Source organism: Vombatus ursinus, unplaced genomic scaffold (assembly GCF_900497805.2).
Source record: "Vombatus ursinus unplaced genomic scaffold, bare-nosed wombat genome assembly UNPS02014841.1, whole genome shotgun sequence".
Classification (NCBI taxonomy): Eukaryota; Metazoa; Chordata; class Mammalia; order Diprotodontia; family Vombatidae; genus Vombatus; species Vombatus ursinus.
The window spans coordinates 32,829,446-32,852,072 of NW_020954619.1; positions in this window are offsets into that span (position 1 = coordinate 32,829,446).

Genomic DNA, 22,627 nt, shown 5'->3' on the forward strand with positions numbered 1-22,627 from the left:
TCCATTTTACAGTTGAAAAAACCAAGGTCCAGTGATAAAGGGAATTTCCCTAGGTCATTAAACTAGTAAAAGGCAGAGTCAAGTCTTGAACCCAGCTCTCTTGACTCCAATATGAATGCTCTTTCCATTACATGGTACAGTTTTCCCCCCTAGTTCTTTAGTTCTATTTCTTTCTCCTTGGGTAGAGTATCTGTCCTTTATATCCTTAAGCATTCAAATAATCAATAAGCATTTAATAATTACCTACTATGTGTCAGGCACTATGATAAGTACTGAGCATACAAACTAAAAAATGAAACAACTACTGCCCAGAAGGGCCCTCCTATGTATCAGAAGAGACATCACGCATATATATAAACATATTAAAAAAATATAAGATATGTATAAGGAATTTTTTTTAAAAGTAGGAACAAGTGTATTTCAAACATGATGGGAGACAATCTGTACAAAGGCACTGAGATGAAGAAATGGAGTGTCACGTGTGAAGAATAGCAAGAAGGTCAACTTGACTGGACTTTATATTGTGTGAAGGAGAATAATTTTCAGCCTTTATAAGCTCTGGAGATCCTTATCCCAACTCCTACTGAGATTGATGAGTTGGGTTTCCAAAACAAGACTCACCACTGGCTACGTCTTGCCCTTCCCCACTCCCCGTCAAGTTGTAGGGAAATGCCTCCAGGGTAATGGGATTCCTTTCTCTAATGCTATTGACTCAAGCTCCCATTCCTGTGTGTTATCCCCTACACCAATCACCAATGATTACAATGCTACAGTATCATTTAACTATTTAATATTAGTTAGTTTTTATAAAGGGAGATTTGCTTCGAAGGTACAACAAGAATAGAAGTATAGTACAAACATTTCACTTCAACACCCAGAGGCAAACTCTCCCCTCTTATATTACTTTAGTCCCTGGGGAAAGTGGGCTCAAACTTAAAGCTGTTACTACTAATTATTCATTCATTATTAAGTTCACTTTGGTGGACTGTGGTAACATAGCAAGTGGGAGAGTTCTTCCCTCTTCTAAGAACTGTCATGTTGATTGAAAGGTTGGTCTACTACTGGACTGGATCCTTGTGGATCTTTAGGTTTGTGATGGTAGATGGCAGACTCTGGCATGGACTCCTATCCCTGGTCCTCTGCTCTTCCTACCTTTCAAGCTCATGAGGTCATAGTTATCTCCAGTATAGCTGCCACGTATTCACAACCCTATGTCAACTCCAATGGGGGTGCCGGAGGCCTCTCTTCTCCTTCCCCTTCAGACCCTCAAAAGCTCACCACAGGACTCTCTTCATCATATCCAGGAAAAATATTTGAGTTGGATGTCTGGAAATCTTTTGTATGCTTGCTCTGTTTTAGCTCAGCAGCCGCTGGAGGAGTCTCTCCTTCACCAGGTGGCAAGTGAACGGGAAATTATCATAGGATTCCTACACATGTTTCAAAATCCATATGGGAGGATTGCATCAGACTACATACCTGCACATTTTCTTAAGGGATTGGCTCTCGCTGACCAGTTCTTGTTATACTCTCCCCCATATTAAAAAATGCTTTCCTCAACAAAGTAGCCAGGGTGTATTTTAAATACGTTGCATGTATCTTTAATCTAGAACAGTTCTCTGTGTTACTGGTGAGTCATAAGCATTGTCTTTTCACTTGCTTCCCAAACGTCATACAGGAAAGTGTCTCAAAATAGTCAGCATTGCATAGATCTTATACAGTTCTCAAATAGAGAGTTATGCAAATTCAGCAAAGAAGGAAAGTTTCACAAAGTTTATTAAAGATTACTGCTTGCTTAGTACTTAACAAGGGCCTTCCTTGGTGCTTAAACAGGCCTTCCCTAACCCAAAGGCAATAAAGGAAAGGCAAAGAAAAATTATCTCTGAAAGAAACTAGGTCCCTACATATCTTTCTGAAAAGATTTAGGACCTACAGCATTGACTCCAATCAATATCAATAAAACATTTATTAAGGGCCTGCTAACTCCTTACCATCAACCAAGAAATCAAACTATCCTAGAGAAAACTTTTTCATGAGTCCCTCAGTTCATAGGGCTATCCTAATTGGGATCTGGACACAATTTCTAGGTATCCATTTCTACACAAGCTAAACCTTTTCTCTGGGAGTCCTTATACAACTCATTGGAGATGCAGGAAGATTTCCTCTGAGTTCCTATACCAATGGATGTTCCAAATTCCCTGCCTCCTCTCAATGGATCCTTACTACTACAAGGGCAAACTTACTGGAATTTCAAACACAATAACAAAGCAAATAGGTCAAATAGAGATGAAAAAATAGGATAAGTTAAGCCCTGGACAAATATGAGGATCCTAAGAAAATGGATTAAACACTTGGGGTTGATTACTTTTAGGGCTTTTAGGCAAACTTCATCATATGAATCTGGATCTCACAAAAAACAAAAACAAAAAACAAGCAGTCTAAGTCTCTTAAAAAGTCCCAGCAAAAACTGGGACACTAGCAGACTTTACATTTTAAATGAGAGGAGAACTTTTGTTCATAAAATAGAATCATAGGATCTAAATCCCAAAAGGGCCTTAGAGATCATTTAATCCAATGAGTCCTCATATGTAAAATGAGACCAGAAAAGATGAAGTGACTTGCCTGTTTAAAAGCAGAATGATATGAACAATTATCAGCTAGGTATCATCATTTCAGGGGTACAATTTCAAAACTTGAAAAGGATTCAATAATACAGCAGGTATCAGTACTTTGACATTCAATGATGAAAAAAAAAATCATCTCAAAAGGAACTGGTCTGACTTGCAAAGGAAACATACCAGAAAAAGCCTGACTTCAGGATTATAGCCTAAAACAACAGAAAGAAAAAAAATATTGCCCTTCCCCCCCTTTTTTTTCTCTAGTAAGTTCTAAAACTAGAGAATACAATAATTAAAGTCCTGCATAGAAATTTCTCCAGGGAGTCCCTACAACTGCAAAAAGACCAATTTAATCCCAATAGCCTTTATAATTTCTAGGGAGCCATATCCCAAATCCTACTCATACTTCTAAGTCAGGTCCTTTTCCCACAGGGTTCTAGGGGTACTCCTGAGGGGTTGTAGGTATTTTTTCTGTGATATAGATTCAAGCCTCCATTTGAATGCATTCTCCCCAGTATTAATTGGCAGTAATTAGATTCCAGGTTCATTAATTGATTAATATAAATTAGCTTTAAAAAGGGATATCACTAAGAAGATATTGCAAGAACAGAATTATAAACCCTTCTTCCAAATGAGGAAAACATTCTTCTCTATACTGAGGTGGGCTCAGACTTAAAAATGCTTACAGTTATCCTTTCCATATCAAGGGAGTGAGGATCACAGTACTGTTGTGATCTGGAAAATCTGCACAAAATTTTTTGGCCCTCCCTTTGTACCAGAGAAGAAGTCTGAATTATTATAGCATTAAAAAAAGACAATATGTTGATATTGTACAATACTCATATTTTATGCATTTCTGAGTTTCCAAACTTCTTCTGTGTCCTCTACTGGCTTTCACATGTTATCTGCGGCCTCTGCAAAACTCCCCTAAAATTCCCATTTAATTTCTTTTTTTTGTTGTTTTTGTTAGGCAATGAGGTTAAGTGACTTGCCTAGGGTCATACAGCTAGTCCATTTCATTTCTTATGCTGACCCTCAATATACCAAAGGTCTTGATGTGGAAGAGATAACTGTACTATAAAGCATTCATCCCATTAAGTTTACTTCCAAATGTGGCAAAACCAAGAGTTGAATTTGCCCCAGAAATTGGCATCTCAGCTGCCAGGTCTAATTAATCACTAGGCTAGAGCCTAAAGGTTGCTTTTTGGGGTTGTGCTGGTGGCAAACTCTGACAGGGGCTCCTATACTTAGACCTCTGGCATCTCTCCCAACTTTCCAAAGTTCAAAGGATTGCAGCCCATTCCATTACATATCCAATGTGCCTTCACCTACGAATAGACACAATAAGGATAAAAGAAATAGCAGGACTATGTTTTCATGACTTCATGTCAACCCCAGATAAGGAGAACTAGCTCTCTTTTCATACCTGGAGGGTTCTAGCAGGCCTTGCCTCTAGTTGAATATTGCCCCTAGGAAAGAGGCTGGGCTGTAGCTATAGGAGTCTTTTGTATGTACACTAGACTCTGGTTCAGCAGCCTACCCGAAAGACACACTTACTAGTCGGCCAGAAACAGTCATACAAGTCCTGTATCTGCTCTAAGGTTGAGACCTGGGTCTCCTTCAGTCTGGGTCATCAGTCACTTCCAAAAGCAGGTTCACCAAATGCATGTGCTCCCAGCACTCATTGGCCAGGCCACCATTTGGAAGGTATAACAAAGTTGGAAAGGTAGATTGGGGCCAGGATGTTAAAAGATTTAAATGCCTAACAGAGGAGTTGTAGTTGATCTGAGAAGTAATACGGAACTGCTAGAGTCTATGAACAGGAGCATGACCATCAGACCTATGCTTTAGGAAACACTTATAAAAGATCCCCCATCAGTTACACTCTAGTCTAAGTAGACTTCTTAGGTTTGCTTGGATTCCTATATCAAAATGTCTGTCTGCCTTACAGGATCTAGACCTGAATGTAGGATAAAAAACTACCTAAGGCTAACCTTTCCAGAAAGGTGACCTGGGGCATCTAGTCTGTATAATCCCTTTCTTTTAGTTGTCTTTAGAAGACATGCATACATACATGCATACACACATATACATATATGTGTATGTATATATGTGTATATATGTATGTGTGCATACACACATATGGTTTTTAAGGCCACTGATACCCATAAGATATTGGTTGTGAACAGGTGAGCTGGTAGAAGAGATCAGGTAGAGGAAATGCAGCCTAAGGTATAGTCAGGTATTTAAACACTCTTTTCCCTGCTCCTGATGATTATAATCTCCATTGAATCCAATTCAATTGAATTTCAGTTCACGTGAAGTATTTAATAAGGGCCAGATGTACTAGTGGAAGAGCCAATGATATCTCCCTGGGGGTGGTGAAAACATTGGAGTGAGGCTGAGGCAAAGCAAAAATTGGTAGAGTGGTAGATCTTAGATGCAAAATGTAACTAGAGATGGAAACTCTTGTTCTTAGGGTGGAATCCTATGATTTAAATCCCAAAGGGGCCTTAGAGATTAATTAGTCCACTGAGCCTTTGTATGTAAAATGAGACCCCAAGTGGGGAAATAACTTGCCCAGCATTACACAGATAGGATTTGAACCAAAATCCTTTAATTCCACATTCAAGGGTTTTTCTGTCACTCTGCTGCTTCTTCATTTGTTAACCATCAAAGCTAAGGGGCTGCTGGTGGCAGGAGACCACCAGATAAAAATCAAGAGTATAGTTCAGTTTGTCATGTGAAATGGGTATTTTCCCTCATTTCAAAATGCAGCAAAGTCAGTCTTGTAGAATTGGTTGGGGGATCTTTGAGAACAGGGAGCCTTTGGAAGGCCTTGCTTGGCCCTCCAGGCACTGTCCCTTTTGATTTTGTATCTTCCAGCCAACACTTGTTACCTGGTCAGCTTCCGGCTATGATTTTGTTCTCTGGCTACATCTTGTTGCAGTTTGTGGGATTTTCCCACCCCTTTTCCAATTCTGTCCTTGGTTTAACAATGTAGAAAATACTCCTCTGTTTTCCTAACCTCGTCTTTACAGCCCAGCTCTAATCTCCTTTGTTCCTGACCTCATCTCCTATTGGTTTAGTTTATTTCTTTTCAGATTCTAGCTTATCCTTGTGTTGCCAGTCTATGCTTGGTAACCTTTTTCTGGATCATCTTGATGGTTCATATAACCCCAAGGGTACATCCTCTTACATGTGGGCCCCTAGAACAGCTACTGAATTTTGAGGTGCTTTGTCAGTACCCATTCAAAATCATAGCTCATAATTCTCTGTAATATATTGACTAGGCAGGTAGATGAAATGTTGTTGTTTAGTAATTTTTCAGTCATATCTGACTCAATGACCCCCTTTGGGGTTTTCTTGGCAAAGATACTGTAGGGAATTGCCATTTCCTTCTCTAGCTCATTTTACAGATGAGAAAACTGAGGTAAACAGGGTTAAGTGACTTGCCCAGGGTCACACAACTAGGAAGAGTCTGAGGCCAGATTTGAACTCAGGAAGATGAATTCCTGACTCCAGGCATGTTGCTCTATCCATTGTGCCACCTAGTACATTTCACCTAAGATGAAATATTATTTCAAGACAAAAGGTGTTTTGTTCAATAGTACCAAATAAAGGGAGAAGAATAGATGCCCCTATGAATAGAGGGGATACTCTTCTATAGATTATCATAATATTGGTGGAACAGGACAAGCACAGAGAATACACAGAACTGCAGGCACTACATACAAAGGGAACACATAAAGAGTACACGTATGGTCAGGGAATAGGCATGAAGGGGCACACACTAGGAACCCATGAGGCTAGAGCGCACACTTGGTCAAAACAAATCATAGCTCTGACTCTGCACATTGATGTCTAATGCTGATATCATCACACTATTTCTCTTTGGGCATTACTTCTGTAAGTACGTTGTATTTGCTGGGTATCATAGTGTCTCTGTATTTCCAATGGCCTTATGGGCTTTTATAATCTTCCAGGCTCTGTCTCTTTGGCTATAGTGCTAACCTTGTCTGTAGGATGTAGGGCCTAGGAAACCTCTCCTTGACAAGAGTGGGTTGAGAATTCTTTGTGTATGTGTGTTAGGGCTATCTATGAGCCACCATACCTAGCTAAAGGCTGCCAGACAAAGCTAGCAATGGTTTCTCAGACTAAGATTAAGTGTTTTCTGACTACTTTGATGATACTTATTGACTCCATTTCCCTCCCCTCTAATATTTCAGGGACTGCCATCATCACCACCACCACCACTCCTCCAAGGGCAGGAAAAAAAAAAACTCAGGAAGAGATGAATATGTTCTGGGACTCTATACATATACTATATGCTACGTAAGTTCAGCTCCTTCCCTGAATCCTCTTTGATTGGCATTTAAATGAGGCTGAGCAAGGACAAATGCTAAGACTAAGAGAAGAGAGCAAGGTAATCATCTTCCAAACTTAGGAGCCAAGATCCTACCTTTATTATGTATATCTGCTAGCAACAAAGCCATTTTCTTCCCCCTGTGGCCTGGTCAGGGAAAAACCTCAATAATATTTCTACCATAGAGCAGGAAAAGCCTGAACCCCTTCTCATTATAGACGAATAGACATTGGACCAGTGATTTCACTGTCATAGGGAGCTTCATGGTGAGTAAACTTCGCACCAATGCTGGTTAGTATCTTTCTCAACTTGAAGTCTTAGAAAGTTAAGTGAGTTGTCCAGAGTCACACAGCTAATATGTATCAAAAGCCAGGATTTGAACCCAGGTGATCCTGGCTCAGAGACTGGCTCATAATCCATGTTGCTTCTCTTTATAGATAGGGCCTGAGAAATAATATTAATGTAAATGCCAAGAAAATATTATGTAGGCAGTAACTATTTTCCCATCAAATGAACATGTAATAATGCTTAAGTTTCAAGGATATGCCACTTAATTTGGATTTCTTAAGCAATATTTTTTCTGCCTTACTCTAGAGGAATTTCCTAATCTTCCTGCAGTATGCGATGTAATTATTTCTATCCAAGATATCAGCTCTGGCTACTTCGATTTTAAAGTAATCTCTCATTTTGCCGAGGGGAATTCATTAGAGTAAATGGTTATTTTCTCCCCGTCATGTTTCATTAAAACATGTGAAGAACTGAATCCACAGAAAGCAAAGGAGACTAGGACTGGGGTCCTGTCAAGGAGTGGGGAGTCTCCCAAATGACTGGAATCATTTTGGCTGGCAAGGAAATCTTGAAAATGTAAAATCAACTTTTATTTATTTATAGTTTTTTTTTTAAGTTTGAGCATAACATCCCTACTAACAGGATTTGCTGGTTTCAATATCCAGCAGACTGAAACTGATTGAATTTCAGCTAAGCTATTAGCAATATTATGAGTTCTGGTGAAGAAAGATAAAGGAGCAGGTAAGGGAAAAATTGTTATCCAGGAAATTACACCATTTCAGTAAATATACACTATAATTGACTTTCTGAAACACCTAAGCAGGAAATAGTCTCAGAATATTTGGAAATTGGAGCCATGTTCTAGATTGGGAAAGCCACTTGAATGCTAAAACTTGTCTTCATTTTGACAATTAATTCCCTTAAAATTATTACAATAACTGAAGGGTACAGATGGGGGAAGGGGGTAAAGGCATAGAGCTGGACGGGACTTTAGAGGTCTTCTAGCCTAACCCCTTTATTTTACATGTGGGAAAACTGAAGCTCAAAGTATTTATCTTTCCTTTCCCCTCCCTCTCCAGTCTGGCTGCCTCCACACTAGATGCTTTGTTCCCTTAAGGATGACTCTACCCTGTGATGATTGCTGAGTGCTTATCTGGAGCTACCATATCATCAGCAGTCTCAATAAAACTGTTTATTTCCCTCTTGGCTCAGCCTCACTTTCTGGGCAGCTCCAATTCTATACCAGCCACCTTGTTCCTATTCAAGAGCCTCCCCTTACGTCCCTTTCCTGTCTCCTCTTTATATGTTGTCTTCTCCCATTAGAATGTAAGCTCCTTAAGAACACAGACTGTCTTTTTTTTCCTTCTTGTTTCTGTATCCTCAGGACTTGGAATACTATTTGGCAATACTAGGCACTTATTTATCTGTCTATCTATCATTGTTCAAATGATCTTGAGGGTCCCTTCCAGCTCTAAATCTATGATCCCATGAGAGAAAATAAGCATTTGCTTTCTCCAGGTATGCCTCATGTAATTTCTCATGAAAGTTAAATAAAAGGGGATTTTCTAGAAGGGAGAGAAGATAACATTTGTTGTAGGCTGCTGGGTAATTTTCAGTAGGCTGATTGCGGGATTCCTTTTAGCCTTTTGCTTCTACGTCAGATCTCATTTTTCATGGCAATGTCAGCGTCCAAGAGTAATTTGAATTAGACCTGGCCAAGTCTGTTTAGGGAAAGTAGACTGAAGCAAATCCTTTCAATCACTTTTCATTAATGTTCAGGGAATATTAAAACTTTTCAAAGGGGAGATGGCAGATTAGGAGAAGATGGTCTTAGGTTCTGAAGCAAGGAATATACAAACTCAAGTTCATAGCATCATAGAGTTGAAAGGGCTCTTAAATGTTTTCCAGTCTAACTCTGTAATTTTGCAAAGGGGGAAACTGAGGTCTAGAGAGATTCAAAACTTCCAAAATGAACATTCTATAAAGACTATATGACCTGTACCTCAAAACCCACTTGTATGGTTGCTCTCCTCGTATGGTGTACAGTCATTTTTCAGTTACGTCCAACTCTTCATGACCCCCTTTGAGGTTTTTTTGGTAAAGATACTGGAGTGGTTTGCCATTTCCTTCTCCAGCTCATTTTATAGATGAGGAAACTGAGGTAAACAGAGTTAAGTGACTTGTCCAGAGACACAGTTAGTAAGTGTCTGAGGCTGGATTCGAACTCTGTAATCTACCTGCTTCCAGGCCTATCTACTGTATCATCTAACAGCTCCTTATTAGTGGAGACTTACTCAGTGCTCTGTGTCTGTGTGAGGGGCAGGGTTGGTGAGAACTTGGGAGAAGAAAGATCTTGTCTTCTAGTTTCCAACTTCAGGAGAGAAGAAATTCCATTCCAGACTCTCTTCAAGTCCCTGAAGAGAGAGAAAGATTCTGGGAAGAGATCAGCATATAGAGAAGAAGGCACCTAGATAACATCTCTATTTCCAACTTACTGTATTGGAGACTATGGGAATTTCCCCTTAAACGAGATCTGGGACCTCCTTTCTTGGTTGAGCCAAGATTTCTTGCTCCCAATGGAAGAGTTCATTCATGTTGTGCTTTGTCTGTCTGTCTGTCTGTCTATCTATCTATCTCTCTATCTATCTATCTATCTTCATCTGTACACTTTCTCTTATTTCTATTGGCTATTGGCTTGGATAAATGGGTTTATTTGTTATTTGTTACATGTGTTCATTGTGGAACTGGCATTTGGTGAGAAGGGAGTCAAGCCTTGGATATTGGGACATGCTTTCCTCATTAAGGGATAGTGATCAGAAGCTCAGCTTGAATCTAAAAATTATTTCTACTTGTCCAAGGGCCATGAAGATGACTGAAGCAGGTGCTATAGAGTACTTAGAGCTTGGTCAGACGTTGAAGATGCTTACAAGGTTGTCCTGACTTTTGTCTTGCCATTGGACTTCCATGACTCAGGAAGGGACAGTGACGTTGACACTTTGTGCAACTCTGCCTCACATCCAATTCACTTGCAAATCAAGATGTCACCCTGTGATATCATTGGTCCTCTTTGAAAATGAAGGACAAACAACAAAAAAAATTATTAGGGGAGTAGAGAGATATAATTCTAGCCCAATAGCCTCTCTTTCTGAGGATAGCAGAAGAACTGGCTTCTGGTCCAACTTCTCCTCCTCTCCTGGCAAGAATCAAAGTCTTCCTTCAAGAAAGGTGAGGAAAAGAGACCTCAGAAATAGTGATTCATAACTCCCTTCAAGCCACATCTAGACAGACCTATATGGACATATATAATCTACATGGGCAAGACACATCACACCCAACTCTTTACAAATAAGAATATAATTGGCTCTAAAAGACTTAGCACATAATGCCAGGAACCCACAAAGCTGTGGCCACAGAAGCCTAAACCCCTGCTTTCAGGTTGGGCCATGTCTTATTCCCTGGGACCAATCCTATTCCTAGCCAGAAAGAATAGAAGGAAACTAAAATTTAGGTAGTTTACCATCCAAGTCTCAAATGAGTTTTGTTTTTGGTCTGTTCTGACCTTGGACCAATAATTCCTAGTAGACTTGTGTTTGTATTCTAGTTCTAACAATTGTTAATAGAATTACAAGATATAGAACTAAAGAGAAGCTTAGAGACCATCTAGTCCAGCACTCACATTTTACAGAGGAGGAAAGACCCAGAGAGGTTAAATAATTTATCTAAGGCACCAAGTTATTTGTAGAGCCCATTTCCATGGATATAACATAGACTGAATAAATCTCCTTGGGTGGAAGTAGTACAGGGAAAAGAGAGGTCATTTTTGCTAAGGAATGCCATCTTGGAAGAGGAAGAGTATGAGCTAGATTAGTAGGGTGGGACAAGTTTAACTTTTTAGAAAATACCATCTTCCTCATATAGCTGACATTTGTGTAGCAGTTTACAAAGAGCTTTAAATACACAATTACATTTGATTTTTGCAGTGACTCTGTATAGATGACAAAACTGAGACTTCAAGAAGTTCAGTGACTCTTTCTAGAATCTGGGGCCTCTGTATTCCAAATTCAGTGTTCTTTCTACTATGCCTAAATGGTGCTATACCACAAAATGGCACTTTTCACTTACTGCAGAGATGCATTAGCCATCAGGTGTTAAGAGAAAAATTAGCCCATAGAAATTCTCTTCCTACAGCAATCAGGGTCTTTTTCTGATGTGAATATTCCATCAGCTGTTAGCAAAGAGATTGAGGTCTACTAGGTTTTTTTTTTTTCTCCTCCCTGAAATAATCAGTGATGTTTGAATGTGACTGCAATCAGAGGGACAGAAAGGGAAGCTTGGAACATTCAAAATGGGAGATGGGTGGAAATTAGGGGGCTGTGCTTCCAACAATGGGGGAGGGTATGAAGGGGACCTTGCCAAAAGGACCAATAGGATAGTTAAGGCAGGCCTATGTTGCCCTATGGACTCCTTACTTATCATGACTCAATACATCAGCAAATAATCTGAACTAAATATGTCTTCCCAAGTCAGCTTCCCAAATGGAAAGAGCTATTTCTCACTGCAAAATATTAAAATAGCTTTCTGCAACAATTAATCTTTAGGGAATTACAAAACTATGAGACAGTTTTCCCCAGGACCTGATCACTCCAACATAAACTGATTTCTTATTTAGTAGAAAGAGCCTTGGTTCTGGAGTGAGAAGACCCGGGTTCAAATCTCACTTCTGCTGTTTATTACCTATGTGACCTTGGGCAAATCACTCGGCCTTCCCGGGCCTAAATTCCATCTTCTGAACGTGAAAGGGTTGGACTAGATGGCCTCTGAGGTCTCTTTTTGCTTTATAATTGTATGAACTGAACTGAGTGTCTTAGATCTGCAGAAATGGGAAACCAAACTATGGAGTAAGCAGAGAAGTGACTTTGAGGCCTTCCTTGATGTGAATCAGTCTAACACCTCCCACAAGAAAGCAAAAGACACAATTCTAGTATAATGATCTATAAACAACTTCTCTAACTTTGCCTAGCCATTTGAACCAGTTTTGGGAATGAGAGCAACAGAACGTTTTTTCCCCAGAAGTCTAAGTGCAATTATAGCTCCTTTTTGGGTATGTGTGTTGAGGGGGACCTTCACTGTTTCTTCCCCCCTTCTGAGCAGGCACAGATATCCATTGATTGTTTCTTATCCACCACGATGACACTTTTAATTGGCTGATGAGCCAGAATTCCATGGATATACTAAAGGAATAAATCCTTGACCCTCAGGCCTCTTCCTTCAGTTGGCCTCAAAGCGTAAGGACTATGCTGTGATTTTCAGAAGCTCGCCCTTTGAAGGCCATGGAGAGGTGGCTCAGCAGACAAATAATGTATCTTCACAGCAGATGGGAAAGTCAGAGAATATCTGCATCTGAACTGAAATAGAGGTGACAGTGGTGGAGGGTGGGTGGTTGCAGTGGGACCATTAGGGATACTTCATCAGACATACATAGAAGGGTGCAAGGCAGTGTTTCCCAGTGACTTGTTAGCCCCACACCATTTTGCAAAACATTTTAATTAGTCAGGTCCCTTATTTCATAAGACCTGTAAACTTAAAAGAAGCTTATTCCTCCCCTTCTTGAATTTTGTTCCTTCCATCTTGACTCCTTTCTCTCCAGCTCCTGATTTCCCCTGTCTGAATTTCTAAAAGTTGTTGAACTGATACTGCAGAAGGAAGATAGTGGATATATTTTACTTGCCTGTAATTCAATTCAACAAACATTTACTAAGTACTATACTAATACATATCAAGTACCATAGGAGGGAAAGGGGAACCAAAAATACAAAAATGAACTGTCCATATGAACTTTCTGCTGGAGGAAACAAGAGATATAGAGATAATCAAACATGAACTATGTCCAAAATAAGTACAAAGTATTTAGGAGCTTGGAGGGAAGAAGTCTTAACAAGAAGAGGGACTCAAGGAACACATTTTATAGAAATAGTACCTGAGCTGAATTTTGAAGGGATCTAGGGATTCCAAGAAGCAGAGATAAGGTGGGAGCTCAGTCTAGCATAGGGCAACTGCTGGAGTATAGGAAATGAAATGTATTGTATAAGAAAGAGCAAGTTGTTGTCTGCATTATCTTTCCGGTTAGTTGTCATGACTTCTATTCCCTTTTCTACTTTCCCATCTCCTAATCTTGGCTGGAATGCGCTCTCTCTCTCTCTCTCCTTCTCCATCTTCTCCTCTTGGCTTCCCTGGCTTCCTTCAAATCCCAGCTAAATTCCACCTTCTGCAGGAAACCTGTCCTGATCCCTCTTAATTCTAAGACCTTCCCTCTGCTAGTTATTTCTTATTTAGCTTGTATATAGTTTGTTTGTACATATTTGTTTGTTGTCTTTCCCTATTAGATTGTAAGCTACTGGAGGGCAGGGACTGTCTTTTGCCTTTCTTTGTATCCTTTGCAATTAGCACAGTGCCTGACCCATAACAGGTGATTAATAAATACTTACTGACTAACTGACTTCTCCTGGCTAAATATCCCAAGCATTTCCAAATGATTCCTTTATGGTATGAACTACAGGCAAGTTACTGTACCGATTTCTTCCCTTGGATACTCTGCAGTCTGTAAGTGTCCTTTCCAAATTGTGGCACTCAGAACTATACACAGTTTTCTAGATGTTGTCTAACCAGTGCAGATTACAGAAGGACTATCACTTCCTAATTCCTCTTTTAAGGTAACCCAAGGTAGGCCTCTATCTTCTAGACTAGATGATCCTTTTAGTTCTATTTTCTATGATGACTGATGCTCCTTTCAGGCCTAAAAAAACAAACAAATGATAAAAACACCCCCTATTAATTTCTAAAATAAAGGATAGGTAGATTAAGTTACAGGTTCTTAATAAGGTATTTCACTGATATTTCAAGGATCCATGACTTTCTTGTCTAAAAAATTGTGTGAGGGGGTTATTTAGGACACTACTGGTCGCTTGATTTCCCTAATCCACTTGATGTAATTACAGGGGTTTAGCTCTGGAGTAGCCTTATCAAAAACCTTGCTACACAGGTGCCAGAATTCCCCTTTGAATTTTGAAGGGTAAAAATCACAGTAATACAGTGGAAGAGCAGTGGTACTAGAGTGAGAAGAGCTAGGTTTGAATCCCACTTCTAACACTTACTACCTACTTGATCTTTGGCAAATCACTTAACCTTTCTGGGCCTCAGTTTCCTTATCTGTAAAATGAGTGTATTGGACTATAGATGACCACTAAGGTCCCTTCTAGTTCTAAAAATTGGTGATTTTATGAAGTAAAGTTTCCCCCACAAAAAGCTTTTACCCTAGGCACTGAGTCCAATTGCTGAAAACAGATGCGCAACCCACATTCTCAAAAGAACACTCACCTCTGAGAAGGAAGGTACTTATGCAAAAAACCTTGGACAAAAAAATGTTCATGCATGCAAATACTTTTCCCCTTCCCGTGGGCTTTTAGGCAAAGGAATATGTGGCTGATTGAGCCAAAAATACAGCCTGTCTGGCTTTTATTTGGAACACCACCTGACATGGCCAATTTTTTTGGATGGTACACAAGCTTCTTTCTGCAGAATGAAATCTCACCGCCTTTGCATTCAATCAGTCCTATAAATTGCCCTATCTATTCATGCACTGTCTTTTCCCTTCCATAGAGGCTCATAATTCCCATTAGCACAGGTAGGACTTTCAAATGCACATGAGGAAAGGGGGAGGGGAGGGGGAGAGCTGGGAGGTTTTTTTATTTTTTAGTTTCAGGTCATTAAGTATTTTAAAGGAGAAAAGTTGCTTAGCAGCACCACTGATGACATTGGAGCCTGTTTTCTGTGTGTTTTTTTCTGTCTTCCTCAGCTAGTGAGATTCCCTCAATGAACTAATTCTTCTATGATGACACCAGCATTATTGCCAAGAAGCATGCTAAAAATGCACCTTACTTAATCATCCATTTCTCTGTGGTTGGGAGTGTGAGTTTCCATCTTAAATTCCATGGGGCACAAATGGGGTGGAAAGTATTTGGATGAGATCAAAAGACCTCAGTAAGAAACTTGGCATGCCACTAACTATGTGAGTGACCTTGAACAAATGACTTCACCTTTCTATTTTCTTCATTGATAAATTGAGGGAATAGGCTTGAGGTCCCTTGGAGGTCTATGTATGATCCCACAACTTGGTGCTGTACGTCCCATATGTTTATAGTAGTCTCTCTGCTCTCCCTGTTTTTTCTCTTCTTCCCTGCCCCCTTTGCCCTTGAACTATACTCATCCTGCATAATTGCCTCCAGATTAATATTTTTTAAAACAGTACATTTATCATATTACTCCCATGGCCTGTGGGGCAGGTTCTGAATCTGGCACCTAGGACCCTCGATCAGAATTACAGAACTTTAGAATTTGAAGGGATCTTCCTAGAGCTATCTGATTGAACCTGTACCTCAGAGGAATTTCCATCTTATCCTGTAACCAGTTCTTCAACCTAGAGACAGCTCAGTATCACACTACTTCACTAATTTCCACTTCTACTTCAGACAATATAGATTTACAGGTTCCCTAAACACCCACTGTAGTTAGTCCCACGCTGGCTCCCCTCCCTCCTGGGATAACTTTCTTCCTTCTTTATTTCTTTTAAAATCCATCATTCCTTTCTTTCAATTCCACCTCAGATCCAACCTTCACCATGAAGCCAAAAGTGATGTACTTCCACTCTGAACTCCCTCTAGGACCTCTCACTTGGTCCTTTTCAGATACTCCCTGGGACTATTTTATGACTGCAGTGCTAGATTACAAGCTCCTTGAAAACAATGATGATAACCATGATAATGATAGTGACAACCTTTCCTATCCGTCTGTTACTCTGCCTAGATCTTAGAATTATAGTAACTATTTCATCCCACCAGCTGGGGCACTAACTCAATCAGCAGTTTGCACAACTGGTCAGTGTTTTGGAGTCCCCATCAAGACTTCACAAGGACAGTAGCAGTCTCAGCATACAAAGTCCCCTTTGTATATCATCTTGGCTAGTATTCCCTTCCTTTACCTTTTCCCCACCCTCACAATGTAGACAATATTTTAGACTTTTGAGAATCACAATCCTTTAAGTGAGGAAGAAACTGAGACTCACAAAGTTTAAGTGATTTGCCCATTGTCACACAGCTACACCAAATCTTCCTGATTTCTGTGTGGCACTCTATTCATTATGCCAAACTGTCTCAAGAGATTTCATACTTCATCTCTAACTCTGTTCATCACATAATCCTTTTCACAAAGTAGGCACAGAATGAAGATTTGGGGATCGATCTCAGTTACTTCATAGGATCATATATTTTGAGTTAGAAAGGGACTTGAAGATTGTCCAAGCTCCTCATTTTTCAGGTGATGAAACAGTTTCAAAAGATACAAAAGAACTTGACACATTATATTGCTGTTTGTTTTTAATTGTCATTCAACAAATATTTATCCAGCATTTACCATGTATCTATATAGTACTGTGCATTCCCAAGCTAAATTTTGAGTTCCTGAGGGAAAGAATTGAACACCGTTATATGACCCATAGAAACTAGCAGTGTACTAGGCACACTGGAGCTTAAATATTTGCTGACATCATGAATGAATGAATGAATGAAGTAAAGCTCATTTCATTTTTATGAGTTACTAGTAACCTTTCTGAATTTTGCCTTGTCCCCGTTATTTAACTTTGAAAAGATTACATAATACTCTGCTAGCTTCCATTTCCTTTCTGTATTTAGAAACAAATTCCCAGAAATGAAGGGGAGGAAAGACATTAGCAAGATAAAGGAGAAAAATGAGGGTAGGAGATAAATTTAATATACAAGTTTCACCTGAAAATTCTATTTTGTGGTTCTCTCTACTTCACCTTCCAAAATCCTAACACTTTTTTTTTTAAAGCTAACTTTAAGTTGGCATGAAAGTTATGTTTTTGAGGGAGTGTTTCTGACCTTTGGTATCTAACCCCCAACCCCACCCACCCAGACAATGATTCAATCTCTTTCCATGGCTTATCAGTTAACATAGAAGTGACTATTCCATAGGCTTACCCAAGGTTGGGGAGGTGGCATCTATTCACCTTTGGAAGGAAGGAAATAGCTTGGCTTCTGGTCTCTTTGTCATTACTTTTCATTAATTGTCCATGGTAAATCCTGGGTATTCTTGGGAGCTGGGGTGAATGGGTAGGCATAGGGATTGCAGGGAGACAAAGAGAAAGGAGTAAGATTTAGGGATGGTCCTCAAAAACCTACTATGTTTCCTTCTCAGAAATGAAGAATTTAGGGAAATTGCTGACTTGGGAGAAGAACAATCTATTTCTTAATTTGGAGTATGACAGTGATTTCAGAACACTTGCCAAAAGTTCATTCATTCATTCAATCAATATTTATCAAGTGCCAATGATTATTAATATACTGTGATAGTACATTATATATAGTTGCATGAGTAACTGAAAGAGGAATAAGTGCAGCTTCTACTCCTAGTAAATAAAGGCAGGAATGGATAAGACAATACACAAATACCTAAAATTGAAATTACTAAGTGCCATAAAGATGAAATTGGTAAATCTTATAAAAGAAGTTAAAATAATATACTACGGAGGTTGGGAGAAAACAGGAGAGTTTTTTTTCAAGGTAAATCAGGAAGGGCTTCATGGAACAGATCAAATTTGAAGGGGATCTTAAAGAATGGATAGGCATTACAGGTGGAGAACAGAAAAAATATATGTGAATGGGAGCAATTGAAGAAAGAATTGTAAAGATAGATAGGTAGGTAGATAGATAGAAAAAATAGATACCTTAATTAAACACTTATGTACCAGACACTCTGCTAGAACTGGGCACACAAATAAAAACAAGCAAGATAGTCTCTGCCCTTCAGAAGCTTAAATTCGAACGGGAGAAGACAATACATAAAAGGGAGCTGGAAAGAGAAGATACACGTGTGACATGGGTTGGAAATCATTGCTGGAAAGCGAAGTACAGGCCTGGGAAATATAATGCAAAAGCTAGCTCACTTATCAAGTCTTGCATCCCAGAGTTAGAGTGTGAAATTCCAATTGGGGGAGATGATGCATTCCAGGATGGTTAGAATGCAGGCAGTATGGTTTTGAAATGGTGACCAGGAAGTGGAAAGTAAATTGAGTCTAGACTGTAGAACGAAGTTAAATAGTTTAACTTGAACGCCAAGTTAAAGAGATTGGGCCTTTGTAGACTGGCACAATAAGCAGGCACTAAAGTTTTTGAATAGGGGAAGAATAGGGTCAGGTTTTACTTTATGAAGCTTAAACTAGCAGCAGCACATACGTGGGATTAGAAGTAGGGGGACTAATTAGGAGGCTATTGCAATAATCTAAGTGAAAGGGCAAGAGTATGAACTAGTGAAATGGCAAAGGGAATAGAAGGAAGGGGACAGATGTAAAAGATGTAGACTCAATAAGTTGATTACTGATTGGATATTAGAAATGAAGCCATGAGAAAAAAATCACAGAATTTCAGAACAGAAAGGGACCTTAGAGACAATCTAGTACAACATTTATCTGGAAAAGAATTCTACAACATACATGGCAAATTATATAGCTTTTGTTTAAAGTCCTCTAATGACGTTTAAAGTCCTACCACCACCTATAGCTTTAATTCTCATGAAGTTTTTCCTTTGATTAAAAGATTCAATTCCCTTCTGTGCAATACTGACCCTCTGGGGCAAAGCAGAACCAGTCTAATATCTGTCTTCCAGGTGACAGACAGTCCACACCACTACCACCCCCTACCCAACCCCAAGTTTTCTCCAAACTAAACTTCCCCAGTTCTTTTAACTTATTTTCAGATGGAGTGAGCTCTAGGTCCTTAACATTCTAGTTGCCCTCCTCTGGACACTTTCCAGAATAGCAATGTTTTCCCCAAACTATGGCACCCAAAACTGAGCCCAATACGCCAGAAGCTGTCTGACTTCTATGCATAGTATAGTGTCACAACAGTAAAATTAGATGCTATATGCTTTTTTTTTTTAACATAGTCTAATAGTATATAAGTTTTCTTGGTTGTGATGCCACATTGTTAATTCATATTGAGTCTGTGGACCACTACAACTCCCAGATCTTTTTTCAGATGTATTGCTATCTAGTCATCTTGTCTTCTCCAAAACTTGTCTTCATGAAGTTGAATTTTGAACCAACATGTAAGACTTTACATTTATCTTGATTACATATCATCTTATTCAACTTCTTCCAATATTCTAACCTGCCAAATTATTTTTGAATATTAATTCTGACATCTTGTATGCTAGCCATATAGACCTTCTAGCACTGTGTCATTGGCAAAATTAATAAGAATACTACCTAAACTTTATCTGAGTCATTGATAAAAATGTGAAATGCACATAGTCAAGAATGGATCTCTGCATTACTCCAGGGAAGACCTCTTTCTAAAATAACATTTAACCATTAAGGACTTCTCTTCGGACTATTTAATCAACTATTGATATTCAACAAATTGTATCAGTAATATACTGCATCATGCATCGTCTAACTCAGATGTGTCCTTTTCTATCACAAGAAAAGTATGAGACTTTAAATGTTTTGATAAAATCTTGCTAAACTATGTTTACATTGTTACTCCAATCAACTAGCTGAATAATTAAAAAGGAAATAAGTTTGTTCTAGATCTTGTTCTTGATGAAGCCATGATGGTTCTTTGTGATCTCAACTTATTTTTTTTTTTGTGGATATTCACTAACCACCCCTTAAACATGTAGTACCTATACGATCTGGACCCACTCTCCCAATCTCCATTTAAGTCAAGTCAGCAACCATTATATTAAATACTTACTACATGGGGGTAGGCACTGTGCTAAGCACTGGGGATACAAATAAATGCAAAGATATAGACCCTGTCCTCAAGGAGTTTATATTCTAACGAAGAAGACAACATATAAATAACTAGATAGATATAGGAAATGTGGAAAAGAGATGGTAGAAGGGATTCTGAAAAAGCAAAGCATTGACTGCTAAAGGTCATAATTTGGTCTGTTTTGTTTCTAATACTCATTCAACCAAAATCAAAGTAAAATAAACACAACTGAGACAGAAAACCAGTGGCATCATGCATTCACAATCACAGTTGGGACTCCTCAACCTAGCAGTTCACAGTATTTTTCCCTCACTTGAAAGCCACTAGGGAGAGAGAAATTAACTTCATCTGTTCTAGGTTTTTATATGCATACACTCAGTTCAAACTTAGCTTTTCTTTACTCTGTAGCAAGCAAAATAGAATACCATACTGGATCATTCTCTGAAGTGAGGAAAGAGCTGCATATATATATATATATATATATGTGTGTGTGTGTGTGTGTGTGTGTGTGTGTGTGTGTGTGTGTGCATACATACATACTACACACATACACACACAGATACTCAGAAACAAGTTCACCAAGCCTTCAAGTGGGTTGGTACTAGGCATAGGATATTGAGTATGTTCTAAAAACTAGACTTTCCTTGTTCAGACAACCAGTTACAAATTTAATTCATAAATCAAGCTCACTGGTTGATAGTCCACAAATGATTCTCTTCTCTTTTATTAAAATCAGGACATTTGCCTGTCTCCAGAGCTATTGTCCCTTTCCCATTCTCCATGATCTTTCAGATTACTGAGATTAGCTCAATGGTTAAATCTGTAAGCTTCCTAGGAAGTAACTCATCAGGGCTAGGTAATTTATACTCATCAGAGGAAGCTACATCCTTTTTTTGCTATTGACTTATATTGGGTATTAATTGTTCTATTTGCTGGTTTTTTTTCCTACCCTTCTCAATCCTTGGCAGGAGAAACAGAACCAAATAACAGTTAAACACTTCTGTCCTCTTTCTATCATTAGTTGCCATTGTCCCACTCACTCTAAACAGTAACCCAGGCCATTGTTTGGGCATCTATTATCCTCAACTTTTCTCTCTTCAAAAAACTCTAAGTTGGAATAGTCATATCCCCTAAGTTTGCTATCTTTTCTACCTCAGTTACCATTCTTCTTTTTGCCTGAGAATCAGATCCATAAGAGTTTTTCCTGTCTGGTTCCTTCAGCATAAAAGGTCAAGGGTTTTAGAATGCATCAACATAAATATTGAAGGTAGAGGATGGAGCTGGATTGGAAAGATAACAAGATCAATTTTGGTTGTGTTGAATTTGGGGTATTAGTAAGATGTCAAGATGTCCTACAGAGAATTGAAGGTACCATATTGTACTTAGGAGAGAATTTGGGGAAGGTAATAGAGATATGGGAGGAATCTGTGGAAAGGTGGTATTTGAAACCTTTAGAGTGGTTGAGATCACCAAGAAATGGAGTTTAAAGAAAGAAAATAACTCAATAAAAAGAGAATATTGGGGAGATGTGTGGTGAGTAAATAGAAGAGGAGTCAATAAAGGTTATCTCATCTTAAGCTTAAGTAATATAATGGTAGACAAAATTTTTTCTATTTTTCTTATCAATAACTTGGTTATTTTAAAAACATCTTTATCAGTAGATAAAGAATAAAGGATCTTTAAGGGTATGAATTGTTTTCATTTTGTCTTTGTGTCCCTAGCACCTAGCACAATGCCTTGCACATAGTAGGTGATAAATGTTCACTGAATTGAATTTTTTTATTACATTTTAAATTTTAAATAATCACCAGGCTTGTTTTTTTTTTCCTGATCTTTGCATACTATTTCACATTTAGCTCTAAATCTTGACCTGAATTGCCTGCTCCTTTGTTTCCTTCTTATTCCATTAACCTACTATATTCTATTGGCTCCACATATTTGTCTTCCAATGAATCTTTCTTTTGTCTAAAAGTATTCAAGCTGCTATACTTTCAAAATGTGTATTATGTTTTTAATATTTCTGATTCTAATATTAGAAGATCATTACTGACTCTAAACCTTAAAATTACATCGAAAAGGAAATACTTATCTCCTTTCTACATCTCATGCTTTCTCCTTCCCCTATAATAGGAACCATTGTCTGTGTTCATGCTTCAGATTACACGCCAAAGAAGGCAGCTGCCTCTGAGGAGTGCCAGGTACACTCAAGCAGATTCTGGATTTTGAAATTTTCCAATGGATAGGTTTTAGACACATTCTTATCTACTTTTAAGTGTGGAGCAATTCAGACTCTTCAGGTTCTTCTTGAACTGCCAACTGGAACAAAAGCAATGTCTGTACAAACTGGGAATTCCCCAAGTACTGAGCATCTCAAAACGCTTCCTAAGAATTAGTTCCTCAGAATAAATGCTTTAAAAATCCATGCTTTACAGTTAGAAGCCTGCTTTCAAACCACTTTTCTCTGTGGAGTCTGTATGGCTTACAGTAGGGAAAGTGGTCTGGCAATAGAA